Source organism: Physeter macrocephalus, chromosome 19, assembly GCF_002837175.3.
Source record: "Physeter macrocephalus isolate SW-GA chromosome 19, ASM283717v5, whole genome shotgun sequence".
NCBI lineage: Eukaryota > Metazoa > Chordata > Mammalia > Artiodactyla > Physeteridae > Physeter > Physeter macrocephalus.
In genome coordinates, this window is record NC_041232.1 from 13,785,126 (window position 1) to 13,800,333 (window position 15,208).

The following is a 15,208-nucleotide window of genomic DNA, read 5'->3' on the forward strand; positions in this document are numbered from 1 at the left end:
TCAGGTGTACAGCAAAGTGATTCAGTTATACATTTACATATATCCATTCTTTTTCAGATTCTTTTCCCATATAGGTTGTTATAGAATATTGAGTAGAGTTCCCTGTGCTATCCTATACACTAGGTCTTGTTGATTATGTCTACTTTGTATCTTTTTTGATTTTAAACGTTTTCTGTGACACTTGGCAAATATTGATTTCAGTAATGTCAGCTCCTTCATTTAGTCTGGGTCCTCTGAACTGAGCACACACCTAATTGATAACAAGGAAGTAACAATAAAATAAATAAAAATAGTTTGGGAGTCATAAAAACTTGACATGCCTATGACACATTTGAATATTTAGACTTGGTATGAGATTAGCATTTGCTTTTATAATCTTACTGAAGTAACTGAAAAGCTAGAATTACGTATCTGTTGTCATTAGAGGTCTTTTTTTTCTCCTCTTTTCTTTTTGTAGATCTATTATCATAGGCCCAGTTCTTGAAAAATCAGAAATATATAGTAAAAGAACAGGATAACTGTTGAGTGAAGCAGGAGATAGTTGTAGAAACTACCATTTAGTTAACTTATGTGGTTTCTGGACCTGTTTAAATTATACTAGAGTAAACCAATTTATAGATGTCTTAACTTTTGTAGATAATTGTTTGAAAAAATATTTATTTACAGATGGTTTCCATTTTGTTTTGTTTTATGATGTTTGAACAAATGCTAACTAGAACTTGATATCAATATACTCAGCCATGAGCATCATTAGGAGCTAAAATTTTTTGTTCTGTATAAAAAATGTTTTAATGGCAGAAATAACACATAAATATGCTTCTTTCCTCCCTCCTCCCAAAAGATCCCAAAGGTTTAGAAGTGTTTCAAGCACTAGAGAATTATGAAATTGGATTCTGTTGTTTTAAATATTTCATACCTAAGCTGGCGTGATGCTACCTGAAGAGTTTCCCATTGAGTATCATTATGGCAAGTGTTTGATAATTTTCTTTACTTCTCCATCTATATAAATATTCTTGTACAATTTTCCACGAGTACTGGGCCACATACCTATTTCTTATAAACCCAACATTGATAAAATGCACTCTGTATAATTGGGTCTTTTTTTAAGAAAATAAATTTATTTATCATTCATCTTTATTTTTGACTGCGTTGGGTCTTCATTGCTGCGCGCGGGCTTTCTCTAGTTGCGGCGAGCGGGGGCTGCTCTTTGTTGCTGTGCGCTGGCTTCTCATTGCGGTGGCTTCTCTTGTTGCGGAGCACTGGCTCTAGGTGTGCGGGCTTCAGTACTTGTGGCACCTGGGCTCTAGAGCGCAGGTTCAGTAGTTGTGGCGCATGGGCCTTAGTTGCTCCGCGGCATGTGGGATCTTCCCAGATGAGGGCTCGAACCCATTTCCCCTACGTTGGCAGGGGGATTCTTAACCACTGCACCAACCAGGGAAGTTCCTGGGTCTTGTTTTGATTTTGGCTCTTTCATACTGTGATTTGTGAGTTCAACAGAATAAGCATTACTCTCTTGAGGCTGACCTAGGATTGAGCTAAAGGACTTCTGCAGTATCCACATGATTATACAATTAGGTTTTATTTTTTTTTATGGGTGCTCTGACGGTGTAACTGAACATGAGCTGGTTGCCAGAGTGTTGTGGTAGAATAATACCCTGCAGTTTGCAGTTAATTGTGCTGCAAAACTGCCTTGACTTAAAAATATATTTAAGAATAAAATTAAAAATTTGATAAAGATGAAGTGTCTTTGTGTTGAAAAGGATTGTGTGAATACAGTGGTAAAGCGAAGTAGAGCGTTCACAAAACTTGTCATCAAAAACCTTTCTCATATTTAATATAATGTCATATACAAAATATATTTCATTAAAAAAAAAACTACTTTTATTTATGGCTTTACTAGCCTTGGGTGGAGGTAAGACTTTTTGCTAATCTTCTTGAAGGTTTATTCTCTGCCATCAGTAGGAAATAAGTAAATATTTGTGGAGTGACTGCCTGAAGAAGGAAAGTATGAACATCATCAAGATGAGGTCTCTTCATTAAGATTATTTTATTTTTTCACTGGTAATCTTGGGCTTGTATAAATGTTAAGCAGTTTTGATGTTTGCTGTTTATAAGAGGGCATGTTATTCACATTGAAATATATTTAGTCTAAAGGAAAAATTTAGATTCATTTCAGTTTCAGGCAGTATATTTTTAACTTATTTTAAAAGTAGCCTAGTAGATATTAATAATGCAAAGGACGCCTGCCTTGGCATCCTTGGACAAATTGCATACAACTCTGTTTAGGGAGGAAATAACATTTGTTGTCAATGACGGTTATGGAAAAATTTATCATGCCATTTATTGGTTTCATGAAGAGTGTAACAAGGAGGGGCCCTTGATTCCAGTAGCACATCTGGGGCTGGGGCAGTTATCCCCACTGTTACCGTAAAGGTTTCGTTAACCACAACTCAGTTTGCCAGAGCCCTCCCTATCAGTTTGATTCACAGTATGATTGGGACAATGAGGTAGACTATACTCAGGGGGCAAAAACATTTTCCTGGGATGTCCTGGAGTACTGACTCAGCTCAGTTGCCCACACATTTAAATTTATAATATTTTGTAACAGCAATAAAATAATGTGTGAAAGAATGTTTAAAAAACATTCTTTGAGCCTTATAAATTGTTATCACTCTTTAATGATCTTTAATATTTAGAATTACCACCGTGTATTTATCCAAAAGATATTTATTGAGCCTACATTGTTTTAGGTGCTGTACAGAATACAGAAATGAATCAGAAACATGCTCTGTTTTTCAGAAGCTGACAGTCTCATAGGGGAGATAGCATACGTACCTAGAGCGTTATTACAAATGTCCTAAGAGGGGCACACAGTATTATTGGAGTTATTTGAAAGGAGACAGAGCTTTGAGGAACAGTTAATTCTTAAGCTGAGCCTTAAAGAATGGGTAGAATTTGGGTATTTGGATATATGGCTATGTCAGGGCAAGAACATTTCATTTATATGAAATTGCATGTGCAAAGACACAGAGTAGGAAAGTTTGGAATATCTGTTGGGGAAGAGTTAAAGTTGATTGAAACTGCATATTTGTGCCTGCTGGTGATGGAGCTTAAATACTAGGCTGAGGAGTTCGGACTTACAGGTAGTTTGGTGGTTTTGAGAGTTTTTGGATAGGATTAGATGGGAAGCTCCCTATAGGCTGTAAACTGCACTGGGGGCAAGACCTGCATCTGGCTTTGCCCATTATTGTGATCGCAGGACCAGCATAATTCCTGACACATTTATGGGATAAATTAATTAGTAAATGAATGTGAGTGCAAGAGAAGTTTGTATAAAGATTATCAGTCTAGCACCGCTGCATACTATGAAGTCCTTCTAGTATTCTGGATCACATAGGAAAACATGCTGTTATAGAATACTGTTTTAAAGAAAATATATGACCACATTTGAAAGGTTTTCTTGGTGCGTTGATTTCTTTTTAACTGCGTATTAAAAAGACAGTGATATAATTTTCTTCACTTTTTTGGGGGTAGTTGCTTATTTTTTATAGTTTAATTTTAAAGGTTTTATTAAACTTAATTGAATAAGTTTATTCAATTATTTTCCATAAATTTTCCGTAAATTATTTTTATTAGTTTGTAGATAGCAAGTAGTTTGGGCAGTTGGAAAAAAGCTTGTGTCATGTATTGATAGAACAGGGGCTTTGGAAGAGTACTATTTATTGGATTAAAGTGCTTAATGATATTTGTGTGTCAGAAACCTTGTTAACTTACAAATATGTCACGGATTGAATGACCTTGGCTGTCCTACATGTGTTATAAATTGCCAGCCCAATACTAAAGTTCATTATTGCCACATAGAAATGATTAGCTAAGATTGCTTGGCCGAGGCTCTCACTGGTAACTGCATGTTTTACTATAGAATTAAATTGACCAAAAGCTTTCATTGAGCTTTCTCACCCTAAAATCCTTAATTAATTACTAACCTCTTTAAATATCATGTCTACAGACTACATGATAAAATGAGTTAGTATAAAATTTAGGCAAACATTTTCAAGGAAATCTTTGATAGACGTTTTTTAGTGTCAGTATACATCTTTTTTTCTTTTGTTATAAAGATAGCCTTTTGGTTCCATCTACTTTGTAAATATTTAAGATAGCAAGTTATTGCTTTGTTAGTTATATAATTTTAAAACGGCATTTTTCAAAGACAAAGTTGATCTGTCCGCTCCAAAGATGCTTGAAACATAGTCACATATATACCTGCAATTACTCGAATTTCCTGTGCTAGTTGAAATTTCCATTTGGCAGCACATGGAATGCAGCCCTGTCTCACAGAGAATGCTTGAAGAGTCCTTCCACCTTCAACAAATCACACCTTCTTGGCTAGAAACCATTTCTCATTCTCTTTTTCTATTTGTGACCTTAGCTCAGCTGGCATTCAGCAGAAGTATAGGCCACAGGTTGTGGATTACTCCCTCCTATTCAATCTCACATATCCAAAATGAAACAGAGACCAGGAGGAAATTTACCATTCTTTTGTTATCTTTTACCTTTGTAGAGGTAGAGACCATAAGTATGATAAGTAAACTAAAAAAAAAAAGATTGAGTGTTCACAGCATGTCTCTTCCTGTGATACTTGTCATGACAGACAAGTCATTTAGTCTTTTATTCTTGGCTGTAATATGGGAATTACAGCTTTACTTTATGATGCACCATGAAGTGAATACAAAGAGTTCATAGATTTTAAATGCTGTATAAATGCTTTTCATAGTCATACTTTTCCTTTAATGAACTCCGCTGTCAGAATATTTAAATCTTTATGAACTTATTTTATAATTCATAGTTTTGGTCGTAATTTCTGCCTGTAGATAAAATTTGAATTCTTTTTCACCTGGCATTGTCAGTGTCATCTTAGTTAAATTATATGTAGCCATTTGATTTTTTAAAAAGTTGTTTCTTATAACTGACTTTTCTGGCTTTGGCAGTACAAGGATGATTGATAATATCTATGCCTGTGCTGAAGGGATTTTAGAATAAAAAATTAAAATTGTGTCCCATATTGTTTTAAATAGGGATTGTGATCTGATGCTTGATAATTACGGTAAGTGTATAGTGTATGTGAATTATTAATTGACCAGAGTGTTTGGGACTTTTATTGACTGTTGCATATAGAGAATTAGCAAGAATATTTGATTAACAAGGATTACTACAGATTTATGTTACATGCCATAATCAGCCTATTTCTCTTTCCACATTTGGTTTTTAATTTGCAGAATAGTTTTTATTTATGCTTATTGTTTCTAATTTTATAGTAGTAATAAACTAAGAGTAAATGATAGCTTGAAATAATTATATGTTGAAACTGGGAACCAGACAAAAATCAAATATTTATAGTTCACTTGTTATGTGCTAGGCATCATGCTGGTTGCTTGATGATCAGTCTTGCATTGGAAAATGGTTTTCTTTCTTTTTAAATCTTAATTTGAATGATTTATAGGGAAAAATTTAAGATTCTGCTGATACTTTTTGTACCTTGTTTTGTGTTTATTAAATTCAATTTTATTTAATATGTGGAATAGATTTAGTAGTTAAGAAATAAACAGTCTTTACCATTTCGAGACTGTTAATGTAACTAGTTGAACACTAGAGGGACTGCAAACTAACCACTGACTTTTTAGTTCAGTAGTATATTAATTGAGATGCTTTATTTAAATAGCAGAGCCACACAGCTTTTTCCAGCTGTTAGTTTTCCTGAGGTTAAATATTGTATCCAAAAGTTTACCTGTCATCTTATTTGGTTGATTCATTCTCAAGTGTCTGGACTATAAAATTTAAGCTCTGCTAGTCTAGGTCTGTCAAAGCAAAAAACCTTTGGTTGTAGCCTTCTTTAAAACTCAGTCTATATATTTGCCCTGCTGAAAGAAGTGGGAAATTATATAAATAAATAGTTTTCTGTTGGAAATCTCTGAGTAGAAGAAAATAAGAGTTTGGAAAAATATTCATTGGAACAATAATTCAGATTATTATCTTATGGAGATTTAAAATGATTCTATGATTATTGAATATGTATTTTGTGAAAATTCATCAATTTATAATAGCACTGACAGAGCTAAGGTAATCCATACATTATAGTTTTAGTCTCTATAGGTGGCTTTACAGATATTTTTGCTATTTCACATGAAAAGATGTTTGGCAGTTGAACTTAATTTGAGAAGAGCTTTCTGGAATTCAGTCTTTAGGCATTACTTCTTGAAGAAGAACTGTGGTTCAATTTTGCTGTTAACATTTTACTCTCAAAATTATTTTGCCTTGGAAATGACCTAAATTTGAAATTACAAAATTTAAATTACAATTGATGTACAATAGGTGAATACTTTTGATTTGTTGGTTTGGTTTGTCAGCTATCCAGGGATTTTATTTCAGGTCACATTATGAACATAAAAAAAGAATCAGTCTCCATATTTATATATTTCTCTGTAAGAAGTCCTAAAGATTCATAAAATGAATGAGTTGGGTATAGAAATCTTTATTTTCTTCTGAAATAAATTTCTTTCATTTTTATATTTGTAATGCTGATCTAAAGTTTATCCCCTTAAATAGTTTGTTGTAATACTGGAACACTGGTAAAAATAGACATCTGCCTTTACCCTTAACAGTTTGCTAGATTTTTTTTATTGTGGCAGAAATATGAACTACACTAATAACATAAATTTAATTATTCATGTTTGTTTTAATTTCATTTTCCTTGATTATATATTTTAAAAATTAAGTATAAATTAAAAATAAGTCCAGTTATACATAGGAAAAGAAAATTTTAAATCCCATCTCTTTATTATTAATATTCTGTCTGCTTCCAGAATATTTTGAGCTGACTAAAATGGTGTATGGAATTGACTATTATACCTTAAATATCCATTGATACTTTCATTCTAACTTATAAGAACTATGATATAAATTCTTAAGGTATACATTTGTTTAGATCATTTAAAAATTATATATGTATCCAGTTCATTTGTGTTCCTTTTATAATTGGCAGAGTCTTTAAAGTTATCCTTTGTGGGCTTTTGGATTTCTGAAAATAATGAGGAAAATATAAATTACTATGGAATTCTAAATGTAGTCAGTTCTTTGGTAAAACCAGCATTAGGATATTTTACTGCTAGTCTTAAGTGCTTTGCAAAATGCTGATAAGTATTGTATTAAATTACAGAATTTGTCTTGGGTTATTTGAAGAAGAAGTTTGATATTAGAGAGTCTTTTTTAAAAAATTTAACTTATTTATCTTTGGCTGCATTGGGTCTTCCTAGTTGCGGTGAGCGGGGGCTACTCTTCGTTGCAGTGTGTGGGCTTCTCATCTCGGTGGCTTCTCTTGTTGCAGAGCACGGGCTCTAGGCGCATGGGCTTCAGTAGTTGTGGCACGCGGGCTCAGTAGTTGTGGCTCGCGGGCTCTAGAGCGCAGGCTTAGTTGCTCCACAGCATGTGGGATCTTCCCGGACCAGGGCTCAAACCCACGTCCCCTTCATTGGCAGGTGGATTCTTAACCACTGCGCCACCAGGGAAGCCCTAGAGAGTCTTTAACAACTTCATTATTCTTTTCTCAGAAATGTGGTTTCAGTGTCATAAAAAAAATCCTGGTGTGTCAAGTATGAAACTGTTTTCTGGAGACTGAATTTCTGGAAAATGCCGAAAAGTACAGAGTACCAAACTGTGAATTGTAGAGTTAGGATAAAGTCATGTTGGATATAAAAAGCATGTTTTTATTGTTAATGTTGGCTAGTTGACATAATTATAATTGTTGGCATTGCAGGAGTTGTCTTCAAGTGCCTGTTGTTGTTGTTGTTTTAATTAATTAATTTATTTTTGATTGCACTGGGTCTCCGTTGCTGTGCGGGCTTTCTCTAGTTGCGGCGAGCGGGGGCTGCTCTTCGCTGCAGTGCGCAGGCTTCTCATATTGATGGCTTCTCTTGTTGCAGAGCACGGGCTCTAGGCGCCCGGGCTTCAGTAGTTGCGCACGCGCACTCAGTAGTTGTGGCTCGTGGGCTCTAGAGTGCAGGCTCAGTAGTTGTGGCACACGGGCTTAGTTGCTCCACAGCATGTGGGATCTTCCCGGACCAGGGCTCGAACCCGTGTCCCCTGCATTGGCAGGCAGATCCTTAACCACTGTGCCACCAGGGAAGCCCATGCCTGTTGTTTTGAACAGAGTTATATTTAGGGGCAGTGGGTAATAATTGTTTTGACTTGGTTATATTTAGAGGCAGTGGGTGATAATTGCCTAATGAATTGAATAATAGATTTAAAGAGAGTTTTTTGCTTATAGAGCTAAAATAAGGTTAAGATTAAGGGCACTATTAAGGAAAGTTAGAAGAATTAAAATCCCGTCTTTTATTCTGTGTTTTAGCTTAAAAAAAAAAGTATTATTTGAGGTCAGTTTGATCACCGAATGCCTCTGGGTTAAAATAAAATTCTGTACCTCCTAAAATGACCTGGCAAAGGTTTAATTAGAAAAAGACTAATTAGATAGTTATTTTACTGAATCTCTTTGTATTATAGCTCTCATACTTGGAGGAGGAGGGAAGTGTAGAATTCAGTTCAACACGCATTTGTCAAGTGCTAGGCAGTCCTGTGTGCTGGGAATGACATGATTATTGCCTTCTAGGATCTTGACATGTGTAATTACTTGTTCATTTTCCCAGAAATTTAATTAATGAAAATTTGAATTTAGATCATCTTATTTTGATGTAATTCTCAGGAGCTTGTGAGGTTTTAGTGAGTTTTCTTTACTCTTGCTTTTTGTTTATTCAATCTTCAGGTGTTATGGTACTTTGAACATGGGCCAGATATCATGCTGGGTATTTGGCATTCACTGGTAAATTGGACAACTCAGTTCTTGATCTCTCAGATTTATTCTTTAGTGGGACAATTAGATAAGTTTACAATACAGTGTGATAAATGCTCTGATATGGGTAGTACTTCTGTTCATGTTTTGTTTCTCCTCCAAGTTCCTTCTGTGACATCAGGGATTTGTTTCTTTAGTTTAAAATGTTTAGCCAGCTAAGTTTTTCAAGTTTTTGTGTTTTGTAAGATGCCATCTTGAGATGATAGAAAGATGAGCTAGGCATGAACTTTTTTTTTTCCTGTGGGAAGAAGATGATAGAACTTTAGTACTAATCTATGTTTGAAACTCAAGGAATATGTAGTTATGGTTCAAGACAGCTAAATTTGCAGGTCCAAAATATAAAGTTAAAAAAAAATTGCTGGGCTTCCCTAGTGGCGCAGTGGTTGAGAATCTGCCTGCTAATGCAGGGGGACACGGGTTCGAGCCCTGGTCTGGGAGGATCCCACATGCTGCGGAGCAACTAGGCCCGTGAGCCACAACTACCGAGCCTGCGCGTCTGGAGCCTGTGCTCCGCAACAAGAGAGGCTGCGATAGTGAGAGGCCCGCGCACCGGGATGAAGACTGGCCCCCGCTTGCCACAACTAGAGAAAGCCCTCACACAGAAACGAAGATCCAACACAGCAAAAATAAATAAATTAATTAATAAACTCCTACCCCCAACATCTTTAAAAAAAAACACAACTGCTTATTTATCTTTTCCTGCATCCCAAAATTGTCTTTCCATGTTGCATACTTAGTAGCAAAAGACAGATGGTTATAAAAATGCAACTTCTCTCTCTGGGCTCCTGCTTCTTTCCCACATAGGTTGTTACTTTCATCTAGATAGATAGGTGCCCAAGCAACTTCTTAGTCATGCTCATGTGTTGCACTGTCTTTGTTTGGTAGTGATAACCTTCAGAGGGTGAGAGCAACATTTCAACCCAATTGAGTGAGGGTCTTCAATTAATATTCTATAAAGCTAAAAGTTAAGACTTCCCAAGTTATCAGGTTTGTCAAAAATGTCAGAATATTAAAGCTTTCTTCGAGTGCAAGACAAATGGATTTTGCCCAAAGTTTCCTGTCCTTAATATCAACTTTGCTATCATGTATTATTATGACATGTTTTTGTGTATTACACATACCAGATCTCCTTGTAGTTAGATACATCTTTGTTGGGGATTTTCAGTGTCAAATCAGACATCGTAGTAGCATGTTGGTCTTTGCTACAGTTACTGTCTCTCAAACCACCGAATTTCTCTTGACCAGCTGTAGTTCTCTTATGTTGAAGACGATGTCTGTTGAGTATGGAATGCAGGAGGATGGATTCAATACCTAGCGTGGCTCATGCTTACATTGACCAGTAAAGAAAAATGATGCTTTTGAGAGTTGGTTTGGGACATGTGACTTTAAGGGGCAGGAGGAAGAAAAAATAATCTAGTAAAAGTGACTAACCAAGGGCAAAAGCAAAGTAGAGAAGTGTTGGTCATAGCTAGAATTTCAGCTTGGCTGTTGAGAAGGGTGTGATAAAGAGAAGAGGAAGAAGTAAGATTGGAAAGGTAGTTCAAATCAGATAACGGGGGACCTTGAGTAGTGGGTCAAGGCTTTAGCACCATTCGGTAGACCATTAGTAGGATCTCTTCACAGTCTTGAGCAGTTAGAAGGATTAATCTGGGCTGCAGTATGTTAAATAAATTGGAACAAGGAAGTTGGTGGCAAGGAGAATATTAGGAGTCTGTTCTATCATTCTTGGTGAAATACAAGAGCCATTAAATAGCTGTTTTGTATATTTTTAATCACATCTATTTTTTTGATTCTTTAATATTGAATTTATGTGTGTTTTAATTTATTGATATTAAAATTAATCAACCTGAAGTGTAGGGAAAGAGGCTGGATCCACATTTTGTCTATTAAACATACTTTGAACAATTACTCTGTCCTAAATACTGTGTTAGGCATTGTGGATCTAAAAGTAAGAAAGATATGATCCCAGTGCTTTAAGTTTTTGTATTTTAACAGGATAGGAGAAGTTGAATTGAACTGAGGCTGATTAACTCCATTTGTTCAGGGCTTACAGGACATGTGGTAGAAGAGGTGACTGGATAGGGGAGGGTGGTTGAGACTGGAAAGAGATAGATAGGAATCAGGTTTTGCAAGGCTTCCTTGGGTTTGCCCCTGAGACGGTAGACAGAGCCACTGAAAGTTATATGGAAGGCATGGTGACCGATTTCTCTAAGACTGCTGAGAAAAATAGCCTGTAAATATGCTTTTGTCATTTCTGAAAGAAAGATATTAGGGAATGTTCACTTAAAGGAAGTATTGATTATCATTTAGACAACTTCATTTGCAGGTGAGAAAGAACAAAGATCGTATTATAATGTGCTAGATTATTGAGCATAACTAAAGCAAAAATAAAATCTTTTAAACCACCCCCTTCCCCCCAAAATGGTTTTATTGGAACATTTAAAGAATTAACCTATTATTAGTTCAGTTTGTACATATATAATGATATCCTTTGAAGTTTTTATGTAGATTTTGATAATTTGTAAGATTAAGAGTGCCCCCAAAACATTAGGATACACTATTTGATAGTCGTTGTATGAGGCCAGATTGGTGGGCATAAATTTTCAAATAAGGCAGCCTGAATTTAGTTTGTCAGTCCAATAAATGCATATATCTGTGGGGAAGCAAAGATTATTATGTATGAGGATATTTTTTAGTGATTAAGTAGCGCAGAGCTTACCAAATACACTTTGGGGCCACTTTATAGCAGTTACAATGAGTTAGATAAAAAGTTTTTAGTTGTAATATGGACTGGACTATTTTATGTACTTTTGTATATGTTGAATAAAGTGATTTTGAGCTAACATTTTTACTCATTCCTATCTAAGATGTTTGATAGGAAACCAAGAGAAAGAAGCTGTTTCTGAAAACCATGTTTTCCTTAGATATTGCTGGTGCATGAGCGGGGGGAAATTTTTTTTTTTACGCGGGCCTCTCACTCTTGTGGCCTCTCCCGTTGCAGAGCACAGGCTCCGGACGTGCAGGCCCAGTGGCCATGGCTCATGGGCCCAGCCGCTTCGCGGAATGTGGGATCCTCCCGGACCGGGGCACAAACCTGCGTCGCCTGCATCGGCAGGCGGACTCTCAACCACTGCGCCACTAGGGAAGCCCCAGTGAGGGGAAATTTTAGTGTTACTTCTATTTCATCCAAATTGGGGCTGAATATAAATATAGTATTGAAGTTTTGATTTGGGGTTAATTGGGTTTTTAGTTAATATTTTGAAAATATTTGATCCAGCTTCACACCTTTGAAATAGGTGTTGCAAAGCTTTTTTCCTTTTCCTTTCCTTTTTGTTTTTTAAAAAATCTTTTTACAGTCTAAGGGAAGATAGATGGTTTCTTTGTAAGTAATTCCAGTTTCATTAAGTGGCTCTTGACTCTCAGAACTGAGTTATTACATAACAAGATGAGTCAGATGGGAAAGAAATAGTTTAGTATTTTGTTGTTGTTATTACCATGACTACAACATATTGGCAGGAGAATATTATATTTTGTAGCTGTTATTTAACCTGACCTGTTGATTAGAAAAAAAAAAGTTTCAGAACTTTGTATCCAGTAGAGTTGTTTACATCACTAAGGAATCCTACAGTTTACTCTGTGACTTAATTGTACTTTTAGAGATACCTCAGGTTTTTTGTTTTTTCCTTAAGGGGGTATGTGTCGAGGGGAGGGGGTGACAGAGGGAATCTGTACAAGATGGATGTAATGCTTTTTTGCCTAGATATAAACTTTAAATTCTGGGCTTATGAGCATTTCTTGGCTTTTCTACCTTGTACCTAAATTTAGTCTTCACCAGAAATGTGCCCTTTGAAATAAAAGGATCTCTTATTTGGTAGTGATCATTGTGTGCATGTAAATCAGAAGGATCAAATTTAGGAATTTGGAAGAATAGGTTGCAAAATGGTAGGCAAGGGGCTTCCCTGGTGGCGCAGTGGATAAGAATCTGCCTGCCAATGCAAGGGACACGGGTTCGATCCCTGGTCCAGGAAAATCCCACATGCCATGGGGCAGCTCAGCCCGTGGGCCACAACTACCGAGCTTGCACTCTAGAGCCCGTGAGCCACAACTACTTAGCCCGCGCACCACAAGTACTGAAGCCGTGTGCCTGGAGCCCGTGCTCTGCAACAAGAGAAGCCACTGCAATGAGAAGCTCGCGCACCACAACGAAGAGTAGCTCCCACTCACCACAACTACAGAAAGTCTGCGTGCAGCAACGAAGACCCAACACAGCCCCCAAAAAAAAAAAAAAAAATGTTAGGGAAAAAAGTAACCTGTACTGCAGGAGAAACTTGCAAATAATTTTAGTATTTATTTATTTTTTAGTTCTAAAATAGTTTGCCTTCCATACTTGCTTTTGCCTTTGATTTGGAAGCAAAGGTAAAAACTCATGGTTTGTTTTTATACAGCTGGGAGGTCTCACCTCCCTCTTTGTTCCCCTTCCTTTCCCGTTTGTCTCTCAGCCCATTGGTCCCTGTATCCTTGTGAAGGGGAATTGGTGGGAAGAAAACCTGCTTGGTTTATTGAAGGAGAATGAAAACTGAAGTTTAAACTGTAAAAGTTCATCAGGCCATGCAAATTACGGGAGCAGTCGGTTTTTTTTTTTTTTTTTTAACATCTTTATTGGAGTATAACTGTTTTACAATGGTGTGTTAGTTTCTGCTTTACAACAAAGTGAATCAGTTATACATATACATATGTTCCCATATCTCTTCCGGGAGCAGTAGGTTTTATACTTCATTTATAAAATGGTTTTTCTTCCAGTATTGGATTTATTTTGAGATGCTAGTATTGAGACTATAATTGATAATGGTAGCTGCTATTTTCTTTTTAGGATAGCCATCTCTGATTGCCATAGCAACATCCCAGAAGACAGTCTACTTGATCTAATGGCAGCATGTCAAGGAGTTGCCTTGAGCATTACTCTCGACTTCTGAGATTGTATTGGGATTTTTAGTTTCCGAAGGAAGGCGATAATGTATGTTATAGTTCTCTCAGTGTCCTTTCTGCTGTAGTTTTGTTGTCTGTGAGAACTATATATTTTTAGGAATCACTTGAGTTTCCTGATATTATATAAAGCCTGTTTTTGGTGTTTTTTTTGTATAATTTGATTATTAGGGAAGAACATATTCGATTTTGTTTCCTGTACATGTGTTTTGCTCAGGCTGTAGGTTAAAATTGTGTGTGTGTGTGTGTTGTTTTTGTTTTGGCTATATGAATTGCAGGAGATGAGGTGTGAATACTGTATTGGAGAAGTAGATTTTATTTTAACATGCTCCATATGTACTATATTTATGGAATAGTTTTAACTATCTGTAATTGTTTGGCTTAAAAAAAATCATTCTAGTAGAAAGGCCAAGTTATAAGAAATAACATCATAGTTGAAAAGACCAGAGAAAGTTGTGGGGTCAAATTCTGTGGTCCTCAGAAGTTTTGATGATTTCAGATGAGAGAAGGTATTATTCTTGAGTTATATTTTTCAAATAGGGAAGTAATAATATCAATTTTAATCATTTATAAAAATTAACTTAATATCATTATCTTCATTTTTTATAAATTTATTTATTTTTGGCTGCGTTGGGTCTTCGTTGCTGCGTGCGGGCTTTCTCTAGTTGAAGTGAGTGGGGGCTACTCTTCGTTGCGGTATGCGGGCTTCTCATTGCGGTGGCTTCTCTTGTTGTGGAGCACAGGCTCTAGGCACACGGGCTTCAGTAGTTGTGGCTCGTGGGCTCTAGAGCGCAGGCTCAGTAATTGTGGCGCACGGGCTTAGTTGCTCCGCGGCATGTGGGATCTTCCTGGACTAGGGCTTGAACCTGTGTCTCCTGCATTGGCAGTCAGATTCTTAACCACTGCACCACCAGGGAAGCCCTTAATGTCATTATTAAACAATTAGCAACTTAATCTCGTGGGTTTCTAAGAGGATGTTATTTGCAAACTTTAAAATTTAATTACAGAAGTATAATACGATTATCTGGTAGATTTGGCTTCTTCAGGGAAAATGTTATATATACACATAATTTATTAAACATTTAAAAAAAGCTGTTTTTCATTATTTCAACTTATTTCAGTGGTTATTTATTAAACTACTATGGTCCTGTTCACATGTTGCCTTACAGTGTTCTTAAGAATATGTTACAATATTCTTAGAAAATGTTACCTAACAGAGCCACGTATAACAAAGTTTTAAAACTGAACGTAATGAAAGATTAAAATATGATACAGACAGTAGTATAATTGAGAAGGAAACTTTTTTTTTTTTTTTTTTTTTTTTTT

General features: G+C 36.1%; 1 protein-coding gene across 1 annotated transcript in view; it reads left to right on the top strand.

Moving 5' to 3' along the window:
* MED13L (mediator complex subunit 13L) overlaps window positions 1-15,208 on the top strand; it is a 265,530-nt gene that overhangs the window by 8,727 nt on the left and 241,595 nt on the right.